The sequence below is a fragment of the Cupressus sempervirens genome, chromosome 5, assembly GCF_028749045.1.
Source record: "Cupressus sempervirens isolate cs-2001-9-10 chromosome 5, ASM2874904v1, whole genome shotgun sequence".
Classification (NCBI taxonomy): Eukaryota; Viridiplantae; Streptophyta; class Pinopsida; order Cupressales; family Cupressaceae; genus Cupressus; species Cupressus sempervirens.
Window position 1 is genome coordinate 200,633,050 of NC_143122.1, and position 13,317 is coordinate 200,646,366.

The window sequence follows — 13,317 nt, forward strand, 5'->3', positions numbered from 1 at the left end:
GAAGAAAATGCCCATAGCAAGTGAGGAGCATTGGCAGTCAGTGCCAAAGAAACAAGCTCTCATGCACGCTGAAGAAAACCATCACAAAGTGACCTCGCACAAGAAGCACAAAGCATCTGCAGGGAAGACAAGTCATATTTAAATCCCACATTGAGTGGGAAATAGGATTCTTAATACTTTAAATATGAATCAACTTAATATGTTGGTTGTATTGAGAAAGAGGCTTTTGGAAGCCATGATGCATGTCGGTCCCAGACAGATGTGTGGTGACGTCAGCAGGGTCCATGAGATAAAATTTTAACCGAAAACATAGCCAAAAAATGATGATGTCAGCACAATCGAAAAACCCAAGAATTTTGCTAGTCACTACCTCGCTAGCCAGAAAATCTTGGCAACTCTGGCTAGCGAAGTAGTGAGGTTGTCGAAAAAACATAAAAAATTGGCGAGATCCAAAATGTTGCATGGGTTCAATAGCAGTGTTGTCAGCGAATCGTATGTTGACAAGTGGCAGTGACAGAGTGATTGGGCAGTGATGTGGCGGGCAAATGGCAAAAGTGCACCAGATTGTGCCACATGGCAGATTTGACAATTCGTGTTATCTCGCTAACCAAAGTTGCTCACCGGTTAAGCATGGCAAAGTAGCGAGGAGATGACGCATGGCAAATGATGTAGATCAGTTGTCCAATCAGAGTGCACCATGTGGCATTGGTCAAACCTAGAGTTGACTCAAATTTGGAAGGGCTAGGAAAAATAAAATGATTTTAAAATTTTCATTTTAAAATTATTTTTCCAACAAACTGACGTGACATGCAGGGTCTTCTAAATTGAAATTTTTATTTCCTAAAGTTTAAACTTTAAACTTTTTGAAATTATTTTAAATACAGACCTAAACAATCTTAACCAGAGGAGTGTTTTTCAAATCAAGATTCTGGGCATTTCTGGAAGGCAAAGTATGCCTTATCATATATTGCTGGAATCGGGAGAAGACAAACTTTCCAATTCTGGAGTCAATTTTTGCACAGGTATCAATTAGTTTGAGCTACACAAGGTTTTCCATCAGGTACCTGAAACGCAATTATATTCATACTAGGAAGTTCAGTTTTGATTTTTTGTCAAGATAATGACCTGGATATGCATAAAAGATGGTAATAATGCAGTTGGGGTTGAATTGGTTACATTAAAATTAGTAAAAAATTCATAATTTCACCAAAATTGCATAAGGTTTTAGATATTTTAGATGCAAAATAATTTCATCATTAGGCAGAGATATTTCAAAGCAGTTGCAATGTAATGATGAAACAGAAAATCAAATCAGATGGGATGAAAGAAGAAAGAGGTTACTTAGTTGCACATGATTGAATTTCAAGTGGACACTTGTCATCTTAAGAACAGATCCGAGAATTCTTTCTCTTCTATATCTTTCTTTCTTTCTTTCATTATGGGGGTTCCAGTTTCTGGAAAGAAGAAGTTCATTGCTATGATACCATTAGGGATTCCAGTTTTTGCACTGTGAGACCATTGGTTCCAGTATTTTGACATGTTTCCATGACTATGACACCACTTTCTTCAGTAGAACTCTCATGCGAACAACATTATAGAGATAATATAGATAGTTCTGAGTTATTAGGTTGTTTCATGTTTCAATTTTATGCATCTAAATGTATAGTTTCAAGGAAATGAATACATATGAGCAACAATTTGACTAGTTTTGTTCTGGTTCTTGTCTCCTGTCTCAGCAATCTGTAAGTCTTATGTGGTTTTGGAACAAATATTTGAGACCCATTTGCATCCCTTTCAAGTTGTATGTTTGATGTATTTTTCTGTTGGACCAAAGGGCCAAGTAAATGCTCGATATGTTTAAACAAGGTTACTGGTTGTTTGAGAAGGATATTTTGGGAGAAAGAGACCTGAATAAACAATGATGTCTGAATCACAAGGTGGTTGGATAGATCTGATGTATGGGTATATAAGATATGTCCTAATGTCACAGATGTATGTTTTGAATTCATGGAATTGCCCAATGGATTAGGCACTGATCAGTTATAGGATCACTGGTTATACTGTTGCATTTTTTAGGTTTTGTTGAATCAACATCTTTAATCAAATGAATTTCCCTTTCATGTTGAAGAGCTATAAACAGAATGCCCTCACTCAGCTTATGAATTTCATTGTTTTGCATCTAGCTACTACAGATATATGTTATTTCATAAGTTATTAGGAGAAATAAGGGTTTCTATCTACTTTGTATTAGATTCAGGGATATGTTTTGCACTGGTATGGTATCAATTGAATCTCAGGTCTACCTGCCTAGGTTTTGCAGAGCCTGAAGAAGAAGAAGGGTCTAGCCTTATAGTTGGCCCAGTGTTTGAAGTGATATGTTGATGATGGGAGTTAGCTGCCCCTAGATGCATCAGTTTCTCATTGGGATAATTGAAAACCTTCCAGCATTTTCAAACACCAACATAGTTAACACAAGGTCTTGGAGAAGATGAAGAACAAGAAAATAGTGATGAGGAAGAGGAAGAAGAAGAAGGTGACAAGAGTAAAGCCCTAGTTGTTTTTACTCCACCAAGAAAGAAGGATCAAGGAACCAAAAAGAAGCCAAAAGTGACACCCCTCTTTTGTTCACCACCATCTAAGACACGGACCAGGGAAGCTACTAATGTTGAGCAATCTACAAAGAAAATTGTAGTAGAAACTATAGAGCTTAGTGCCCCTAAATCTAAAAAAAGGAGATTGGTCAAAGAACCACCCATAAGGAAAATAAAGTCTATTGAAGAGGTATGTCCATATCTAAGAAAAGCTTTAGGATTATCCAGCTTTAGATTTATCAAATATGATACACTAGATAATACTTGTAGAACCAAAGTTGAGGAGGCTATGATAGACATGATTGTAGATCAGAAGCTAGCTCTTAGTAAAATTAAGAAGAAGATATCCAAGCACTTATATGAGAGATTAGAAAGAAGGTGGTAGAAGGAAAAAGAAGAAGAGAAAAAGATAAGGAGTGACACATTAGTTAGAGTCATGCCTGATCTATGCCAAGATCAACAGGAAACATTTTTGGTAAAGTATAGGAGCACATTTGTTCCTATAATATAGAATATTTTTTAATTTACAAAATCAAATGGAAGTTGTAGAACAAAAAATTTAATTTCTTTGGAAAAGCATTTTTGAGGTATCAACTAAGGGAGCAGAGATAGAGAAAGAAATTGTGAACATCAAAGATGATTACGGAAGTAGAGAAAGTTTAGGTATGCCAAGTCTGCAAGGTAGCATGTCACTAGTACATGTTGACACCCATGACACTCTAGAGGTCAAGCAATCAAGGCTCATAAGTACTAAGATAGAAACAAAGGTAAAAGACACATGTATAGATAGGAAGACTATTTCAACTCCTCACATTGAGGAAACTAAAGAAGTAAGTAGAGTTAAACCGAGTACCATTGTTGTCTCTAGCACTTAAGCACAACATGAAACTCTCTCACCAACTCCCAAAGTAATGCCAAGTAGTAGCACTCCTTCACTGAGCAAGAGGAAAGCACTAAAGGATGCTTCACCATATATCAAAGTTAGTCTAGAAAAAATTATTGAGATTTCATAATTTGATTTAGCAAATCTCACCTTGGAAAAAACAATTTTGTTGCAAGTGGTTTTAGAGAAGAAGAAATGAAAGGAAGAGCTAAGAAGAGAGCATAAGAAAATGTAGGTACTCTATATTGTGAAAAACATTTTTGTTGATACTTTTTGATATTCAAAATTTTGATGAAGAAGCCCCAATCATTAGCCATCTTGTAAATATTGTTGAACAAGTGAATGTTAGTAATATGGAAAAAATGAAAAATTGATGGATTGTTTAGCTAGAAGATTTGAAAATAAGGTTGTGGATAAAGTGTATTTAACTATTACAAAGAAAAAAGTGCAATTACAAGAGAGTGTACAGGTTATTCAAGAATTTATTTAAAAAGTATAATATTTGTACAATATTTTGTTAGATGTGCCAAAATTCATAAATAATATTTAGGCACAAGTACACAAGATTCAAGTTGAGATGAAGAGATCCAAAAACATTATTTTCTAGTCACCAAGTTCTACTATTGATCATTTCAATAATTTCATGAATGCTCAAGGCACATTGGCCAAGCTTTAGACAAATGAAAATAACATGAGATCAAAATTGATCTCTATTCAACTGATTTCAATACCTGTTATAGAGGTCATGCAAAGGGAGCTACAATCTTTCCAAGATCTTATCAAAGAAGATCACAATCTTTTAGTGGATGGTAGCTTAATTTACTTGGCTCTAAGAATACATCTACAAAATCACATTTTGGAAGTAGCAAGAACCACATGGGATCATGCATTGACCATGATTACCCATATTCATAAGACATCCATTGATAAATATGGATTTCTTCCACCCATTTAATCCCAATAGCAACGACATGCTTGTTAAAAAAATATGGATGAAATAGATATTTTTGAAGGTGGAAATAAATTTGTTGTATATTGTTTATTCATTATTCATTTTTGTAAAATCCATAAGGCTTAGGGGGAGAACTTGTTGGAAATCTAATTGAAAAGCTCATTGATGAAGATCAAAGAGGGAGATTATTGCAAAGAAGAAAGTTTGTTGTTAACAGAATGTTTTCAATCATTGTTTTGTCATTGATGTCAAACCTGCTATTTGTAGGAATGACATTTTCTTATAAGATTCAAGTACTATCACTTAGTTGGTTGATGAAGAAGATTTGATTAACAAGATGTAACAAGAGTACCTAAGGGAAAGGTTGAGTTATAATGTTGTAATGAAATGCAAGGATCGGTTAAGACAATGGTTAAATGATGTATTAATAACATACCCAAAGATAAAGATGTTGGTCACACTTAGAAACATTGGAGGAATAAGTTGTAACAAGGTTGATTGCAAAGCTTAAACTAAGATCATTAATAAGTGCCGAGTAAGTTAGTTGAAGCCAATAAAATTCTTAGTTGGAGTTGAGTATCAAGAAATTCTAGTGTGTTCTGAGTGATCTTTAGGTGTTAAATGAAGTTTAGGTGTTGAGCATCAGAAAATCTTAGTTGGTGCCAAGTGATCTTCAAATGCTGAGCATCAGGAAAATACAGTTGATGTCGAGTAACACAATATGTGCCAAGCACCAGTATTTTAATAGTGCTGAGCTACTACATTATTTTAAATAATGAAGATTTTCCAAATCTAAGCCAACAAAGTGGTTGCCTTGAATTTTGTGAACTAGTTGGAAGATAAGCATGATGAGTTGGTGGCACAAAATTCTATGTAAACCATTTTTGGGTGAATTCAAGAGGATTATTCAAGAAGTTTCTAGAGGAAACAAAATATGGGTTAGATACAATGAATCCTACCTAATCCATATCAATTAAAATAAAAAGGAAGGAAGAATCGAGTAAGAAAAGGAACTCCAAGACTTCTATTTAAGGAGTCACAGACCAAGAAGAAAATGTTGTTGATGCTACTAGTACTAAAGAGCCAAATTATGAAGTGGTTAGAAGGGTGTCAAGGAGAAGACATCTAGAAGAAGAAAGAGCACAGACACTCTACTTCTACAAGTGCTCAAGAAGAGATGATTGCACTGGTACATTAAGCATGGAGACTCAAGGAGACTAAGCTTGAAAAGGAGGCCAAGCTGTTAGAGTTGCAGAGATTGAAGTCCAGGCAATAGTATGAGCTGAGAAGTGATCTGAGATCTACAAGTTAAGTTGTATGTTGTAGTCAAGTCAAAGATTTTCTAATAATCTCTAGCAATTGTATTAGATATGGTAATCCTATGGACTTAGATTCATTTAATAGCCATTTGTAAATCCTTTAATAGGGTGGCATTCCAAGTGAATGTTCTAAAGTCCTCTAACCAAGCCCACTTCTAATAGGGTGGTTAAATCCTCTAACAAGGTCACATTCAAAAATGTGTTGTAAGCCTTTAATAGGGTAGGCCTTTCATAGGGAATCACTTTAGAAGAGTGAGAATTGAGTAGCATGTTATTGGTGGTTTTTCCCAAATTGGGTTTCCATGTAAATCACTGTATAATGTGCTGATTTTTTATGTGTTATACTTGGATGTTGATTTACAGTAACTTGCTTATTACAAAAGTTAATGCTTGGATGAGTGAATGGTTGAATAGGCTCATTATAATTAGTGAAAAAGTTTGAATAGGACATTTGGACCTTGGATAACTGATCCACACCCCCCCCCCCCCCTCCCCTCCCACTTATTGTAAAGCATTTCTCATAGAACTCAATATTATATGTATTTGTAATGATGTAAATATGACAAAAAGTTTTTTTCCACTAATATCAAAGGGGATATTATTGGTATCTCTAATCATTATTGTTTGTCAGTGTCAAAAACTTAGTCATTTACAATGCAGAGTGAGACGGTCATCACTGCGATCGAACTACTCTATATAGGTTAAGTCATATACAAAAATACATATGTACTAAGCTCTATAGGATCCAAGTAAGTGTGGTCACTAAGTATTTTCAATGCAAGCTGAGCTTAATAGCGACTGAGCATTTTAGAGAACACATGTGTCAAGTTACATAGTATGTGCCAAGCACAATACATATCGAGAAACAATAATGTCAAGTATCAGAAAATAGTAAAGGCTGAGCAATGCAAAGATCTCATAAAATTCAAGAATGATATAGATTTTGAGTTAAATCATCTTCACGCCAACATGGAAGGAAAATTTAATATATGTAGAGGTTGTTATAGAGAATTTTATACATTTATGATGTGGATCACATATCCATATGTTGTATGATCAATGATTCAGATGAAGAGGCAAAATATGGAAGAATCTAGAAAACTCTTTACAAAACTCTTTAAATAGAGAATATCTTAACCTAGATTGTGTGAGAGAGAGTGTGTGATGAGTATCATAAGGTGGTGTGAACCAAGAGGAATGAAGTTAAAGATCAAGATTAGAGCAGAAATGAGTGAAAGTGCCATGTTATCTTTTAATAAAGAAAGTGACCTATTCAAAGAAGTGAAGAGGGAAACAAAATTATTATCAGATGAGAGGAGAGGATCAATTCATAAGGAGAAGATGCAAAATCATCTTATAGACCATATTGAGAGTTAGGTACTAAATTAGTTTTAACCAACTTGAATCAGCTTAAATTTCTTAATAGAGTGGTCTTAACAAATCTTTGTAAATCTCCTAATAGAGTACTTCCTTTTTTGAAAGTGTTAAATACTCTAACAAATTGAGACCTTATAGTCTCTTAAGGTTTTAACATGGCAGACCACTCATAGGGTAGACCATATGTTATTATCAAACATTATAACCATAATAGGTTAACTTTATTACTGTAGTAGTGAATATTTTTGGGTGTCATCCCCACCCCAATTTTACCTTCATCTTGGAGGGTTTGTTAGTAACAAATATTGAGTTATGTGTTTATTTTCATGCATTTAATAGATTATATTTACATGATTATGGTAATTTTATTACTACAAGTTTTATATGCAAAAGTTGATTGATGAATGATTGAATTGATCTCCATTAATCAACAATAGGTCTGCAATGTGCACTTATGCAAGAGCATAATGTGTTCCATGTTTACTATTGCACTAAATAATTCTTTTTTAAGTTCCCTCAATTCTACTCATTTTTCATCTATTTTCATTTGTCCAACTTAGTTACATTAGGTGTCATTGTGATTTCCTATATGTGATGTATGCCTTTTATGTGGGTTAAAATGGCATCCTTGTCATACTCCATTGAAGTAAAGATCACATCTAATATATTAACATTCAAGTTTCAAGGTATACCAAAGAAGTCTCAATTCATTGACAAGCATTCAGAAGTCTATGACATAGAATTGGAACACATAAACTAGAATTCATTCTTGGTCCTATGCAAGAAGTCATGGGAGAGATCATAGATGATCTCATCCTTGATTCTATGTGGGTTGGTAAACACATCCTCACATCTTGTATTAATACAATCCTCTAATTTGACTATGGTAGTCAATCACCACTTCATGCCTAAGGAGAAGGTAGCAAAAATAATTACTCAAAAAATCATCCTGGACATCCACCAAGATAACATTGAGAAGTTTTTCCACTTACCAATCATACATAAATATGAGAAGATAACTCATGATTTAGTGGGTAGGGGGTACTTACACATGAACAAGATGCCAAAGACTTGTTGCAAGATAAATGCCTTCTCTCAAGACCCCCTCCAAAAAGAAGAGATGGGTAAGTGGACATCACCTGTGGGTATATGATAGACAAAATTTTCTACTATATAGTCCTTCTATGAAGAATCATGGTTCTCCTTGTGAAAAGTCATTTGGAGACATGGATGGTCCAATTTATAGAGACTATAAAGAAGAGAGTCATCTAGATTGACTGGATCACCATTATCTGCAACTCTCTAGACAAGAAGCTCATTTCAGTGAAATTGGATCCTCAATTTTACATAAGCTCTTATGCGGTCTACTTGCTAGTAGCTCAACCAACCACTAATACATTTGAGTTCAATGTTTAACCTTTACTTTTGACCAAGACTTTTTGGCTTGATTGATTTTCTTTTGTTTATGAGCCTGACTTGTTTAAAATTTTGACCAATGTGCGCTCATAAACACAAAAAGGCTTAATGTCATTTGATATTATTTGGGTATTGTGGGTACGAGGATTGGAGGTTTGTGAAAGTGGGAGAATTTGGAAGTGAGTTACTTTTTGTTGGGGGTTCTTCAACATTGTCCCTTACCTTGACACTTTCTTTGAATTATTTGTTGCAAGTTCTTACACTACAATGGCATTTTGACACATTTTTGGGAAACATTAATCCTTTTTTATCCCCTAAACATGTATGTACTCCTTATATACTAATGTAATTTTGTCTTTCATTTCTCTATTTGGTATTTGACAACTCATTTTTATCTTTCATGCGACTAGGGTTCCATGGAAACATTCTTATCCATTCACTCATTTGAACAAAGGTTAATAATATAGCCTTTAGTAATAACCAAATCATAATCATCTAACCTTCACTAATAATATAGTGTCATTGAAATTAGGATATTTGAGTCTCAAACATTGCAATAAGAACATTTATGAATCCATGACACTAGTATAAAGACTTTGATGGTCTCAATCTAATTACCCAATCTTAGGTACAATCATGAAGAAGTAAAATAAAGGATCATAACTATCTTATTTTTACATTGCATTTGAATGCACCTTGATAGTTGAGATATTTTTTTTTGCTAAATTAACATATTTTTGAAATATGCTCTACACCCATCCTATTATCCAAGATCCATAGAACCTCTCATCTTGTGCAACATCTTCCATAAACCTCTAGTGTAATATACTCTATTTTTACTTGAATATATTACACTAATATCTTTATGGAACCCTTTTTTTAAATGTATTACTAAGTTCATCTTATATAAATTATCATGGCTTGCTGGACATAATAGTCTTCATCTAGTTTAATTCCTCTCCAACCCCATATCTTATGTTGTTGTTGATCTTTTGTCTAGCTATACACTTGTTCTCCTACTTCTCAATCCTACCATGATATTGTCCAAGGTTTTCTTGCTTCCTACAATTTAGGAGGACATTCATCTCTATGTTTCCATCATTACTATGTTTGTGCTCTTAATTTCAAGAGGAATCCTTCCATCTAAGGAAATCATTAATAAACAGTTGCATAAGAAAAAAAAAAATAGTTTCATGGTTACATTTTTCTCAAGGTTTCATAGGGATGGGGGTACTTGGGGTACTTAAGGTACTGGTATGGGTATGGGTATGACTATTCTTCATAATAGGGGATGGGGGTACTTGGGTTTTGTCAAAGTTTATTTTTAATTTTAATTTTATGTTTATAGAAAATATAAAATTATGAGTCATGAAAATGGTTTTCCAAAACAAGAATAGTAATAAAGTTTGCAAATGTAATGTATTATTTTCAATTTCAGATTTTCTATATGTTTGTAATAATAATTTATGATAAATATTTAGATTCATAATAGAGAAGACATACTTTAATCATGAACAAGATGATCATAAATCATAGGACAATGACATATTGCAAATTATAAAATTTTGGCTTGATTAGTGATAAAGTTTATTATTAATCAATACTGTGTCAAAGTTTCAAAGTATTTAGGTATTGAATTAAGCTTGATAAACAACAAGTTGATACACAAAAAAAAAACCCAAAAAAAAAAATCTTAATGAAGGTCCTTAGCTATGATTCTCTCCACTGAGTACCTAGTGTAATATGTATTTTAGATTCACATTACATGCTAATCAATCCAACTATCTTGAGTGATGTGAACAGATCCACTCTGTTAGTTTAGGCCACTATGCCCAAACTAAGCAATGGCTTCTCTTGAGCCTATAGGGTTGCTTCCTATCCCTATTCCTAAGAGAATACCTCCCAACTATCCTCTTTCTTAGAACATATTCACAACAATTGATATTTTCAACCTCTATCACTCCAAATCTTGAAATGAAGGAATTTTCCATTTACTCGAAAAAATAGGGCACAAAATCCAATGTAACATCTAGGTCTATCACTTGATCACCAATATGATGGTTCTTAACTCCTCTAACCATTGCAAGCTTAAACTCTTAGACCCAAATAATAGAGCTCTATTTCTTGCTAGCAAAACCTCAAATTTGACCTTCTCCTTTCATACCAAGAATCTCCACACCTTCCTCCTTCTAATCAAGAAGAAATTTGGGCCCAATGTATGTAACATGGATCCAAATCAAACAAATTTTGACCTTACTAGCCCATAGCTAGTTATCCTTTACTCTCCTATGGCATCCAAATCAAACAAATTTTGACCTTACTATTCCATAGCTAGGTATCCTTTACTCTCGTAGGGCATCATGAGAACCTTGAAAAACTTGCACATAAGACCTTTCAAAAACCATATATATAGATATTTAGGAGCCTATTTACATTATTTACAAATAAATCATAGGATCCATCATGTGGATGTTAGCATGAATGTAGAATTATGGGTAAGATGTCTTAAATCAATGGCATTAGATCTTCAATGCCAATCTTTAATGGATCTTAACATAGGAAGAGGCATGGATGAATGTGAATGGAGAAATCTTCAACAAGAGGGCTCCATAGAGATTGAATCTTTCAATATCTAACAATGGATCTCCTTGATGAATTTCATCTTGAATACTTGAATTTTTGAATCCTTGATAATGGATAATCCAAAATAATGTCTTCTCATGAAAAGTAGATAATAGATAGATGTCAAAACTTCATAGTAGGAGGCTTCCTTGTATAGTGATCTAGGGTACAAACTTCAAGAGAGGCTGACATTGGAGAATTAAATCCAAATTAAGATTAACTCCTATAAATTATCCTACCTTAAATTTAATTTAAGATTTTACCATGCTGAAACCCAAAACAACTAGCCTAGAAGCAGGAAAATGAAACTTTTTGAAATGCAGTATCCTGAAACATCTAAAACTTGAAATTTGGACCTAGGGTCAAGGTCAAGGTAAAATCTACCCTAGGTCATGTTTGAGGTCATCCTTGACCTAGGTCAGGGTCAAGGTTAACCTTGATCCTTTTGATCTTCATTGACCCAGAAAGTCAAATTTTTTAGTTTCTTAAAGAAATTTGTCAAAAAAAAGGCTAGAGATAGAGGAGAAAAGAAGAACAAGGGGAAACAACCAAATCTATGCAAAGACCTATTCAAGGCACTTGAGATGAACCCAAAACACTTATTTAGAGGGATATACAATCTTATCATGGAAGTTATTACATTTTAGGATGATACAATATTGAGCAGCCTAAATGTTTTCCTCTGATCGAAAACAAAGATATGGTATGCAGACTAAAGAAAGCTCTATATAGTTTGAAGCAAGGACCTAGAACCTAGTATGCAAGGTTGGAAAACTATTTGGCAAGCTTGGATTTGGTAAAGGTATGATATATTGTAACTTGTATGTGAAATAAATTGAGAATGGTTTGCTGATAATAGTAATATTTGTTGATGGCATCATATTTAGAGGTAATGATGAGGCAAGTGATAAGTTTGTTGAAGAAAGAAGAATGAGTTTGTAATGAGCATGATAGGAGAAATGAATTTTTCTTAGGATTATAGATTTTGTAGAATAGTGATGGTATTTTTATTTTACAAGCTAAGTACTTGAAATACTTGTTTGAGACATTTGTATTGGAAAGTTGTAAGCCTATTGGTACACCTATGATAACTAGTCACAAGTTATCTAGCAAAGATGAGACACCTACAATTGAGAAGAAGAACTATAGATCCATGATTGGAGGTTTGCAATATTTGACTCACACCAGACCAAATATAGCAAATGCAGTTGGGATTGTAGCTAGAGTTCAAGTTGATCCTAAGGAGTATCATTATGCAAAAGTAAAGAGGATATTTAGATATTTGAAAAGAACATCTGACTATGGAATTTGGTATGAAAGATTCAGTGATTTCACTTTATGTCTATATCTTGATGCAGATTAGGAAGGCAATATGGATGAAAGAAAGACCACAAGTGGTGGAGCATATTTCCTTAGAGGAAGATTGGCTTCTTGGCTCAGAAAGAAACAAAATTGTATTTCTCAGAGTACAACTAAGGTAGAGTATGTTGTAGTAGCAAATAATTGCAATCAAGTTAGTGGATGAAATAGATGCTAAAGGATATCATAATTGAGTTTGTAAAAACTATTATTATATACTGTGATAACACAAGTGAGTATGTCTAAGAATCTTGTATTGCATTCTAAGACTAAGCATATATCTATTAAGTATCATGTGTTGAGATAGAAAGCAACAGAAAAGGAGATCAAATTAGAGTATGAGTACTAAAGATAAGATTGTAGTTATCTTTACAAAGCCTTTACCTAAAGAGACATTTGATTAGTTGAGAGCTATGCTTGGGGTTATGTCATTGCCTAGTTCTGAGTAGATGATGTAGTGAGTGCATCAGTGTAGTAGTATAGAGCACTATTTTTAGATTTGATTGAATGTTGATGCTTCCCATATGGGGGAGTATCTGTGATGAGTTGAATCATTGAGGAATCTTGGTATTTGATCTTGAACAATGTCTTTAGACACTTGAGATGGTTGAAGACTTGGAGTGGTTAATTGACATAATGAGGAATTTTTCATCGATGTTAATGGGGGAGAGAATATGTATGAAAAACATCTCCTAAGTATATATAGGGGAGATATGTACATGAATGGGGGAGAGATAGTTATTAGGGAGATTTAGAAAGATTCATGTAAAGAAGGAGGAATATTGGAGAACCTTGGTA